This window comes from Miscanthus floridulus, chromosome 8 (assembly GCF_019320115.1).
Source record: "Miscanthus floridulus cultivar M001 chromosome 8, ASM1932011v1, whole genome shotgun sequence".
Classification (NCBI taxonomy): Eukaryota; Viridiplantae; Streptophyta; class Magnoliopsida; order Poales; family Poaceae; genus Miscanthus; species Miscanthus floridulus.
The window spans coordinates 44,982,117-44,993,386 of NC_089587.1; the positions used below are offsets into that span (position 1 = coordinate 44,982,117).

Here is an 11,270-nt window from a genome sequence, read left to right on the forward strand (position 1 = left end):
CCCCCGAGCCTCTTGCTTTTGCTTGCAAAAGTTGGAGGGTCCAGATTCTTGTCTTCAAAAAATTTTGGGGTTATGTATCCCACAGCCCCCGAGCCTTCTCCGAGTACTTTTCTTTAGAATAGAAATCGGATGAAGGGTCTTGATGTGTTGTCGTTGTTGTAGTCTTGAGTACTTGTATTCTTGGTCTTTCGTCCTTGAATTCGAGCCCCCGGGCGTAGTTGAAGCGAATGCCGAGCTCCCGAGCTTAGTGTTTGACTAAGCCGTGATACTCTTCCGAGTTGTTTTTTATTCATCCAGGTTGTTTCTGGACTTCTCTGGTTCTTGATGTACCTCTTCCAGGTTGTTTGCACTTTGTCCAGGTTCTTTCTAAACTTGTATGTACCTCATCCGGGTTGTTTTCTGATCAATCCAGGTTCTTTCTGAACTTGTATGTACCTCGTCCGGGTTGTTTTCTGATCAATTCGGGTTCTTTCTGAATTTGTCTTGTTACTTGCAGCACCTCTTCGGGGTTGTTTTCTGATCGTTCCGGGTTCTTTCTGAACTTGTATGTACCTCATCCGGGTTGTTCTCTGATCAATCCGGGTTCTTTCTGAATTTGTCTTGTTACTTGCAGCACCTCTTCAGGGTTGTTTTCTGATCGTTCCGGGTTCTTTCTGAACTTGTATGTACCTCATCCGGGTTGTTTTCTGATCAATCCGGGTTCTTTCTGAATTTGTCTTGTTACTTGCAGCACCTCTTCAGGGTTGTTTTCTGATCGTTCCGGGTTCTTTCTAAGCGCTTGTCTTGGTTCTTGCCGCACCTTGTCGGGGTTCTTTTTTGTTCAAACCAGCTTGTTTCTGGACTAGCTCTCAGCTCCCCTGCATGTTAAACATAAAAATATGTTGTAAATGATATTCCGGATATGAAGTCAGGAGCATGTCCCATATTTGAATAATCAATCAGGGGCGGGCCCCGGCATTATGAAATGCATATAAACTTTTTGCGTCTTGCTCTTGCTAGGCCATGCAAATTCCTCAGGTAGTGTCCTGTTACGTTTAAGCACTTGAATCTCTGGCGTATGGTTCAGAGGTTCATGACGTGACCATGTGAGCCTGGCACTCGGTTCGTGACCGTCCATGTGAGTAGACAAGCTTCACGAATTAAGGCGTGTTCTACCTGAGGAATTCGGCGACCGTTAAGAGAAGACCTAGAGCGCTATGTTTGCTCGCATGATGATTTTTTGTATCTTGAGCACTATGTTTGCTCGCATGATGATTTTTTGTGTCTTCCCTTGCTAGGTCGGTTAATTTCCTGGGTAGTAGCCTGTTACGTTTAAGCACTTGAATCTCGCGTTTGGTTCAGAGGTCCATTGACGTGACCACCCGTATGGTTCAGAGGTTCTTTGACGTGACCATCCGTATGGTTCAGAGGTTCATTGACGTGACCATCCATTCGAGAAAACAAGCTTCACGAATTAAGGCTTACTATCCGAGAAAATTAACAGCCGTTAAGGGAAGATGATATGGCCACAGAGGTATATGAATAATATCCGGAATATATAAAAAATGAGACGTGACTTAGCTTGGTTCGTGGCCGTGTGGAGTAGTTGGCGAGTCGTAGTATCCAGGTAGAGCAGTCCATGTGTTGCGGTGTCCGAGTAGTCGAATACAACTTGAAGGGAAGACACCCGGACGGCTTGTTTTCTGTTAGCTTCCAGCTTGGTCGACTTGCTTCAGCTTGCATTGACTTGGCTTTCTTCTGAGTATACTACGAGCATAACATGTACTCGGATGTCTTGATGCAGCCGGATATCTCCAGAGTTTGCAGAGTTGTTGTCATAATTGTTTGAACTTTATGTGGTTGAACAGTAGCCGGAAACAAATTGCTTCCGACTTGCAGCTTAGACGGGTGCCGAGTACTAGTCAGAGTAGTTCCTCCAGTATTACCAGGCAGTCGTCATAGCGTTGAAGATAGCATTGAAGATAATTGAGTTGAGCTGCTGTGTACGCTTGCATACTTGCCCAAAATTGTACTTTGCTACTTTCATGATGAAGTAATAATGAGATCAAGGACCAATATACGTTCTGGCCTCTTATTTCCGTGCGTGCATGCTTTAATCCTTGTATATGAGTATATATGCAGGAAACAAACAAGGCTTCCTCCATATTTTTGCTCCCACAGCTAGCTTGCGTGTCTTGTATTGCTTGGCTCTGTTAGTGCTCTGTACGGCGTCCTTGCCTGATTAGGACATGAAAACAGCCACAATCCGACTTGAATTCGACTATATCCAATGGAATGTCCTGATCGCTATTGTGAACGGATTCAACTTGAATTTGGTCTTCTGCTTGTGCACTTGTGAGCCGACGATACTGCCTTGAGATGCCGGGTCGTCACCATGTAAATCGAACTGCTGCGTAACCCCGGCCTGGTGCATGCACATGCTCTATTGCGTGTATGACACGCACACATTCTTCTGTTTGGATCGGTGGAAATCTTGATGTATTGATGTGGCAACAGCTGTAGCCTTTTGTCTGAGTCCGAGTGTGCCGAGGATATATATTTTTGGTGGTGTGGTCTTGGGCGGCTTGTTTGCCGTCGCCGAGTAGTAGTTGGCCGTCTCGTACACGACTCGGAACCTCTTCCGACTTGAATCTCGGGTTGAGTAGCCGATGTGAGCGTCATAGGAAGTCGACGCGACGTTGGTTAGCCTTGTGTCTTCTTGTGACTGCCTTGACGATGATGATTCGAAGGATGTGGCGAGTCGTCGTCGAGGGCCGACGAGACCCGCGGCGAAGCTTGATCTTGAGGTCCACCGAGCTCTCGAACGCAAAGTGCCGAGAGCCCCTACCTGGCGCGCCAGCTGTCGATGTTTTACCACCGATAGCCTGCCACGGGGGTACCCGGGGCAGTATGTTCGGTCTTCGGCGTATGCCGAACTCGATGGTTAACGCAAGACACAGTCGATTTATTCTGGTTCAGGCCCTCGATCGTAGATCGAGTAATAACCTTACGTCCAGTCGGCCTTAGCCTTTGCGTTGGATTGATTGTCAAAGGTTGTGTCGTACGATTGTTGTCTATGTGTGTGTGTTTTTGCTGCCGATCTAGGGACCCCTGCCCTCCTTTATATAGTTCAGGAGAGGCGGGAGTCCTAGTCGGTTACAAAGTAGAGATCCTAGTAGGATTATGTGTAACTAGTCCTAATAGGATTACATGTAGGAAATCCTAGTTGGACTAGGTCTTCTTTTCTCTTCTCCGTGGGGAACCTTATGGGTCCCGCATCGACAAGCCCCCGAGCATTTCATGATTGAGCTTCAAGGGCCGGGTTGTTTGTAGACTTGTTCCGGGTTCTTTCTTGAAGTGAAATCTTGAGATGGTCTTCTTCGTCTTTTCTCCAGCTGATATGCACTTTTGAATAAAAGTGCACTCAGTGAGTGTAGCCCCCGAGCCTCTTGCTTGTTGGGACAAGAAGCCAGAGGGTCCCTTTAGTCTTCTTGGTTGCTCTGAGTTCTTTTTGGGTGGGTGCAATTTTTCGTAAAAATTGCACTCACTGAGTGTAGCCCCCGAGCCTCTTGCTTTTGCTTGCAAAAGTTGGAGGGTCCAGATTCTTGTCTTCAAAAAATTTTTGGGGGTTATGTATCCCGCAGCCCCCGAGCCTTCTCCGAGTACTTTTCTTTAGAATAGAAATCGGATGAAGGGTCTTGATGTGTTGTCTTTGTTGTAGTCTTGAGTACTTGAGCCCCCGAGCTTAGTGTTTGACTAAGTCGTGATGCTCTTCCGAGTTGTTTTTATTCATCTAGGTCATTTCTAGACTTCTCTGGCTCTTGATGTACCTCTTCCAGGTTGTTTGCACTTCGTCTAGGTTCTTTCTGAACTTGTACGTACCTTATCCGGGTTGTTTTCTGATTTGACTAAGTCGTGATGCTCTTCCGTGTTGTTTTTACTCATCCAGGTCATTTTCTAGACTTCTCTGGTTCTTGATGTACCTCTTCCAGGTTGTTTGCACTTTGTCCAGGTTCTTTCTGAACTTGTATGTACCTTATCCGGGTTGTTTTCTGATCAATCCAAGTTCTTTTTTGTCTTGATTTCTGTTCTCAACTTATCTGGGTTGTTTTTCTTCAATCCGGGTTCTTTTTTGAGCGTATATCCGTGTTGTTTTGTTCAGGAAGGAATCGGATGCGAGGTGTTGGCGTATTCTTTTGATAGTCTGCTGTTGTCAGATGTAGTTGTGTGGTGGTGGTTGAGTGTAAATGCCTTTTGTTCACGGGTTGTACTGTGCTGGTATATTCTTCCGAATATGCCCGTCTTCGAGTACTGTTTCTTCTCGCCTGAGTCATCCATTATTGAGTCCTGTCCTTTCACTGTGTCCTTTGTTGGGTTTATTTCGTTGGCACCCTTGGTCCATGTGCGCCGATCCTTTGGCCTATAAGTACTGTCCCGGAGTGCTTGCTTGCATCCATTGGCCATTCTGTTGAAAACTTCTTGGTTGTGAACATGGTAGTTTGTGAAGTAGAGCAGCCCCCGGGCGTGTTTTGTAGTTCCTGTGTGTCTTGTCGTAGCTGGAGGAAGTCTTGTGATAGGGATTAGAGGTGGGCTAATCCCGCGACAGCATTGTGCCAGGATGTACGTGGTGGTAGTTGGAGGAAGTCTTGTGATGTGGGCTTTGTTCCTTCATCCGGCAGTTCTGGGTTGATCCTCGTCGCCTGTCTTGAGACCGTCCGGTGCAGATCAACACCATATCCAGCATCACATCGGTCTTGGGTAGACAGATGCCCGCCGGCCTTCTCTGCTCCATGTTGCCCTGCCGTGCTGCCGATTTCCGCCTTGGATGCACTGCGTTCGTCCTTTGAAGAAAACAGTGTAGCTGATGGCGGTTTGTCCTTCCGAGTAGCAATTTGGGACACGTAGTCGTTCCAGAGCTTAGTCGTGCCCGTGTTCCTCTTTGCTACTTTGCTTTTCGTGGTGCCGAGTTCGTCGGGTCTTGTAAGGTTTGTAATCTTCTATTTTTGAAGTCGCTTGTAATGTAACGAATCTTGTCTTCTTAGTTGTCTTTGACCTTTCTGTTGTGATCCCTGTCGTTCATGAGGCTATCGAGTTAGCCTTTTCTTTCTTCTCGGTTCGACGAGTTGTTCTTGTAGTTATCTGATAATCCTGCTGTGGTGTTGTGCGGATAAGTCTGAAATCTGCCCGTTGGTTTGTACCGTTGTGTGGATTCGTGCCCTCCATCATTTTAGCTGCGTCGGTAAATGGACCGTTGCGTTTCCACGCTGCGCTTTAACGGGCCTTATGGGCCGTTTGTATCGTTGAGAAATCTATTTAAAGACCCTTTTATCTTCCTTTCCCTTGTCATCTAGCTCTTGCTTTTAAACCCTAGTTCTCAGAAACCCGCCGCCGTCATTGTCGTCATTGCCCGAGCGCCATTATTTTAGCTTCGTCCTTCTTAGCGCCTTCTTTGCTTCCGCCAGTTCATGGGAAAGAAGAAAACCGCAAGCAAGTCTCAGGCGACCTTCGTGGACGAGGAGTCATCCCTGTCTTTGATTGAAAACCTGGAGTTCGTGGCCATGAGGGCGGCTCAGAAGGTTTGGCCTGTTCCGACGACCGGCGAAGACCAGCTGCGCGAGCTTGTTAGTGATGGCTTGATCCAAAGCAAAGTCATCGCTGAATGGAGAGTTCCGGGCGAGCATCGGGTTCCGGCTCCGGGTCCTGGTGAGATTGTCCTTTTCGTTTCTTTTGTCCGCGCCGGACTTTGTCTTCCTGCTTCCGCCTTCCTTCATCAGTTTCTTGGCTATTTCGGGGTTAGTCTGAACCATCTAACCCCCAATGCTGTTCTCCATCTTTCCGTTTTTGTTCATCTTTGTGAAGCCTTCCTTGGGATCCCTCCTTCTCTCTCTCTTTTTCGCTTTTTCTTTTGCCTGAAACCTCAACCCCGCCGTGAGGAAACCAGTGCCCTCGGCGGTTGCGGGATTCAGTTTCGCCAGGGTCTTAAAATCAAGTTTTTTGATTACGACTTGGTCGATTCTGTCAAAGATTGGCGTGCCGAGTGGTTTTACGCCGCCAATTTGATCCCTTCTCTTGTCGTTCACTCCGGATCTGGTCCCGTGGTTAATGACCGATGGGACAAGAAGCTTGAGTCACCTGCTGAGATTCAAGCGATCCAGCCACTCCTTGATAGAATTAGCATGCTGAAACAGCAAGGTTTGACCGGCTTTGGTATTGTTTCAAGTTTCCTTCGTCGCCGGGTTCAGCCCTTGAAAGAGCGGGAACATCTCGGCTTTGAGTATTCTGGGGCCGAGGATCCTTCGCGCATGGTCCCAGCTCTTGAGCTGACCGGTGAGGAGGTACTCGAGCGCCTTCAGAAGATGCTGAAAGGAGTGAGCGTCATTCCTCCTGCCGTCCCTGAGTACTCGGCCAACAACCCGCCCCCGGCTGTGAGTTGCCTGTTCTCCTTTTTCTTTTTATTTGAGTTCTTTAAGTACTCTTTCTGCGTCCGTTCTTGCTTAGTTTTTCCTTGTCTTGGTGTTTTGTCTTTTTTCGTAGGTGCTTGGGCGGAACTTTGTTGATCCGATCCCCCTTGATGTTCTCCCTGCTGTGGCGGAGGCTGGGGATCGTTCAGCCGGTACTTCTGCAATTAGTAAGTCTCAAACTTTTACAGCCCTTCCTGGGGTCTCTTTCAGATTTGATGATGTATATGAAGAGTATGTTCCTCGTCTAGTCCCTCGCGGTCCTCGCAGTGTCCCGAAGAGGGGGCGAATGGACGGGTCCTCATCTGGCTTGCCTGTCTCCAAGAAGCCTCGCAAACCAAGTACTCCCTCAGGTACTCCAGTTGTTGCTAGCATGCTCTTAGGTGAGCACATTTAGTATTCTTTGTTCTTTTATTTTCATGTTTCTCTCTTGAACCAAGTACTTTTCATCTCTTTTTCAGCGGGTGCTCTGGTTTCGCTGGCTGAGGAAGAAGAGGATGATGAAGTTCCTCTCATCATGCGGCGGTGAGTCGTTTTTCATATTCTTGTCGGCTTGAATTTTTCCTCTTTGTTTTTAATTTTAGTCTTGAACTTTTTGAAGTAATCGGAGGTCGGGTGTGAGTTCTTCCGAGGCTCTCGCGCCGACCTCTTCCGAAGCTCCGGGGTCGAGTTCTTTGGTTGCTTCTGCCCCGAGCTGTACTGCTCCTTCGGTGCGGATTTCTTCCACCGCTCCAGCCCCGACTTCTTCCGCGGCTCCGCTGTCGGCTGTCCCGCTCCCGTCGCTGGGCGGCGGGGACGTCTTCGCCGTCGTGGTTCCCCCTGCGAGGCCTTCTCTTGGCTTCGCAAAGAAAAAAGTAGTCGGGTGAGTAGATTCTTGCTTCATCTTTTTGGCTTTTATCTTCCTCCCTCTGGTTCTTATTGGTGTTTCCTTTTATCACTTTTCAGTGCTTCGTCTTCTCTAATTTCTTCATCGACTTCTGGCGGAGTCGCGGATTTGGTCGCTCCGGAGGTAACTGTGGCCGTCGCGCCGGGTTCTTCTGGGGGTTTAGCTCCGGCTTCCCTGGAGGTTGCTCTGGTCGCTCCTGCTTCACCCCAGCCGGCTTCTTTTTCCCCTTCTCTTGCTTCCGGCGGCCCTTCGATTTCTGGTGACGTGGTGCAACAGTTTGATGCCACTCATCGGTTATCGGAGCTGACCGCAGCCTGGGGGAGCTTGTCGACCCTTGCGTCTTCTTTTGGTGAGAAACTTCAGGTAGGTTTTATTGCTATTTCTTTTTGCGTGTTTGTTTCTCTTTTACCCTTACGTCTTGTCTCTCTTTGCCTCTTTTTTGCTCAGTCTTTCTCTCGCGATCATTCTGGCTTCTTCTTCTCATCTGAGAATGAGAGGAAGCTGTCTTCGGAGGTGGACGCTCTGAAAGCCGATCTTGACCTCCTCCGGGCTGAGTTGGAGACGGAGCGTCAAGTGCATCAGAAAGAGGAGAAAACCCTTCGCGCCCGGGTAGTGGAGACGGAGAAACAGAGAGATGCTGCAGTGGAGTCTGCGAAGAATGAATGCAAAGGTGCCGTGGGTTCTGCCTGTTTCTTCTTGTATTTTGACTTGTTTTCCTGCTGACTTGTTCTTGGGTGTCTTGCCTAGCTCTCCGAGTTGAGAAGCAGAAGCTCTCGGAGGGTATTGAAGAAATGAAAGCTCTTGTCCGTTCTAGTCACAATAAAGCTGAGGAGGTAATAACTCATGCTGAGGAAGAACTTGCCCTTGCTAGGTTGATTAGGCGCGGAGCTGACAGAGATCTTGTGCAGGCCCAAAAAACTATTGAAAACTTGTCCGGGAAGCTGGCGACGGCTACTGAGAATTGGAATGCTTTGTGGAAATCTTTTCGTTCAGTAGCCGATGTCCTTCGGACTCCGGCGGATGACGGGCAATCTTGGGCGCAGTTCATTCCCCGGATTCCGACTCGTTTCCAAGAGTTCGCGAAGAGGTGTGCCCAAGTTTGTACCAAGAATGTGCTGGCCCAGGTCCGGGTCCTTGCTCCAGAGGCACCCCTCTCCAAGATAGCGGAAGAAGCTGAAAGCCAAGAATATCTCGACGCCGTTGAAAAGATGGAGCCTGAGGTCGAAGATCTAGCCAGTAGAGTTGTAGATAGTCTAAGTATTGATATTTCTTTTTCTGATGACAATGCCTGACTCAATTGAGCGTTCTCTTGTAATATTGCACTCCTTTTTAAATGAAGATTCTTTATTTTGTTGATGTATTCTTTGCCTGGGTGCGGTTGAAGTTATTTGACTTGCTGAGTACTTTGTCCTGTTCCTGTCTCTGCTCCGTAAAATAACTCTGCGCGTTATTCTGACGAAGCCTCTCGACTTGTCGAGTACTTTTCTTTTCTTTCTCCCTTGTGATGCGTCGAGTGCTTTGCATTAACAACCTTTCGCCTGCGCTATGTGAAATGACTCGGTATAGAATGCTGCCTTGATAAACTTCGGCATCCGAGTGCTTTCTTGAGTGGCACTCGTTCTTTTCCTATCTGGACGTAGCCCCCGAGCCTCTTGCTTTTCGGAACGAAGTGCTGGAGGGTCTTTTGAAGTTAAATTTCGGCCGACTTGTTTCGGTTGTTAGCTTTTAGCTACCCTCATCGGCGGGCTCAAGCATCTTTTCAGCTATTTTGCACCCGGCCGGGACGCTCAGGCATGTTTTCAGCCATTTTGCTTTTTGTTTCGGGTGTTAGCTTTTAGCTACCCTCATCGGCGGGCTCAAGCATCTTTTCAGCTATTTTGCTCTCGGCCGGAATGCTCAGGCATGTTTTCAGCCATTTTGCTTTTTGTTTCGGGTGTTAGCTTTTAGCTACCCTCATCGGCGGGCTCAAGCATCTTTTCAGCTATTTTGCTCTCGGCCGGAATGCTCAGGCATGTTTTCAGCCGTTTTGCTTTTTGTTTTGGGTGTTAGCTTTTAGCTACCCTCATCGGCGGGCTCAAGCATCTTTTCAGCTATTTTGCTCTCGGCCGGAATGCTCAGGCATGTTTTCAGCCATTTTGCTTTTTGTTTCGTGAAAACAACTCGTTGGAAGTCATGACACGGCATGCTGTGGATGAATATTATCTTTATTGATCATGAGTATAAACTAATACATATGTTTTTGAAGAGTATTGTCTTTCGTTGGTTGTGAACGTAGGTCCCTTGCGGCTTGCATGTCTGTTTTTCCTGAGTTGTTTTTACGCATGGAATCTTCTTAGCTGGCTGATGTGCCATGTATTGCTGACTTCTTTTCCATCTTCGGTCATTAACTTGTATGTGCCGGGTCCAGTGACTTTTGTGACAATGAACGGGCCTTCCCAAGGACTGAGTAGCTTATGTCGTCCATCAGTCTTTTGTATCCTTCTTAGCACTAAGTCTCCACCTTGTAGTGATCGAGATTGGGTATTCTTGTTGTAGTGCCGTCTTAAACCTTGTAGGTATCTAGCTGTTTGGAGGGTAGCGTTTATTCTGACTTCTTCTGAGCTGTCGAGTTCTAATCTTCTTGTGTGTTCTGCTTCTCCTTCATCATATTGTTCTATTTTCGGGGATGTCCAGATCAAGTCGGCGGGTAGTACGGCCTCTGACCCGTAAACTAGGAAGAAAGGTGAGTGGCCTGTTGCTCTGCTTATTTGAGTTCGTAGCCCCCACACTACTTTCGGTAGTTCTTCAATCCATTTGGACCCATAGTCCACTAGTTCTTCGTATAACCTTGGTTTTAATCCGGCTAGTATGAGTCCATTAGCTCTTTCTACTTGTCCGTTGGCTTCTGGATGTGCAACGGACGCGTAGTCTATACTGAAACCACAGTCTTGAGCCCAGCTTTTGAATTCTGTAGCTGTGAAGGGTGAGCCTAGGTCTGTGATGATTCGATTTGGCATGCCGAAGCGGTGCATAATGTCTTGGATGAACTCGACTGCTTTGGTTGCGCTGTATTTCGCGAGTGGTTTGTATTCAATCCACTTGGTAAACTTGTCAATTGCCACAAAGATGTACTCGAAGCCGCCTTTTGCTTTTTTCAGGGGTCCTACTTGATCTAGCCCCCAGCAGGAAAAAGGCCAAGCGGGTGGAATGCAGATAAGATTGTGAGCTGGTACATGGGCTTGTCTTGCAAACATTTGGCAACCTTTGCATTTTCTGACAAGCTCTTCTGCGTCTTTCAAAGCGGTTGGCCAGTAGAATCCGGTACGGAATGCTTTGCCAACCAGTGTCCTTGAAGCGGCATGATTTCCACAGCAACCTGAATGTATTTCGTCTAGGATCTCTTTACCCTCTTCAAATGAGACACATTTTAGGAGTACTCCTGATGATGCTGCTCTTCTGTAAAGTTTATCTCCTACTAGAACGTAGTTCTTGCTTTTGCGAACAACTTGGGTGGCTTCTGCCTTATTTGCTGGTAATTTGTTTTCTTTGATATAGTCAATGAAAACTTGGGTCCATGAAGTGTTGATTATCAGGATCTGAACGCCTTTAGCCTGGATTTCTTGTGTTGTTTCACCGGGTTGTTTGATAGAGGGAACTGATAGTTCTTCTATGAATACGCCAGGTGGAACCTTTGCTCTGTCTGATCCAAGTTTGGCAAGGACATCTGCTGCAATGTTGGAATCGCGTAGAACGTGTAAAATTTCTAATCCTTGGAAGTGTTTTTCAAGTTTCCGTATCTCGGCACAATAAGCACCCATGTTTTCTTTGGTGCAGTCCCAATCTTTGTTGACTTGGTTGATGACCACTGCTGAGTCGCCGTATACGAGTAATCTTTTTATTCCGAGGGTAATCGCGACTCGTAGCCCGTGGATGAGGGCTTCATATTCTGCTTCGTTATTTGTAGCTTG

General features: G+C 47.5%; 1 long non-coding RNA gene across 1 annotated transcript; it reads left to right on the forward strand.

The window, feature by feature from the left end:
- The first annotated feature begins 6,494 nt into the window (after window positions 1-6,494).
- On the forward strand, window positions 6,495-7,293 carry LOC136471840 (uncharacterized). The gene is made up of 4 exons (XR_010762129.1): window positions 6,495-6,607; window positions 6,689-6,790; window positions 6,899-6,962; window positions 7,039-7,293. It is a non-coding gene; the product is annotated as an uncharacterized lncRNA (long non-coding RNA).
- The last annotated feature ends 3,977 nt before the right edge of the window (window positions 7,294-11,270 follow it).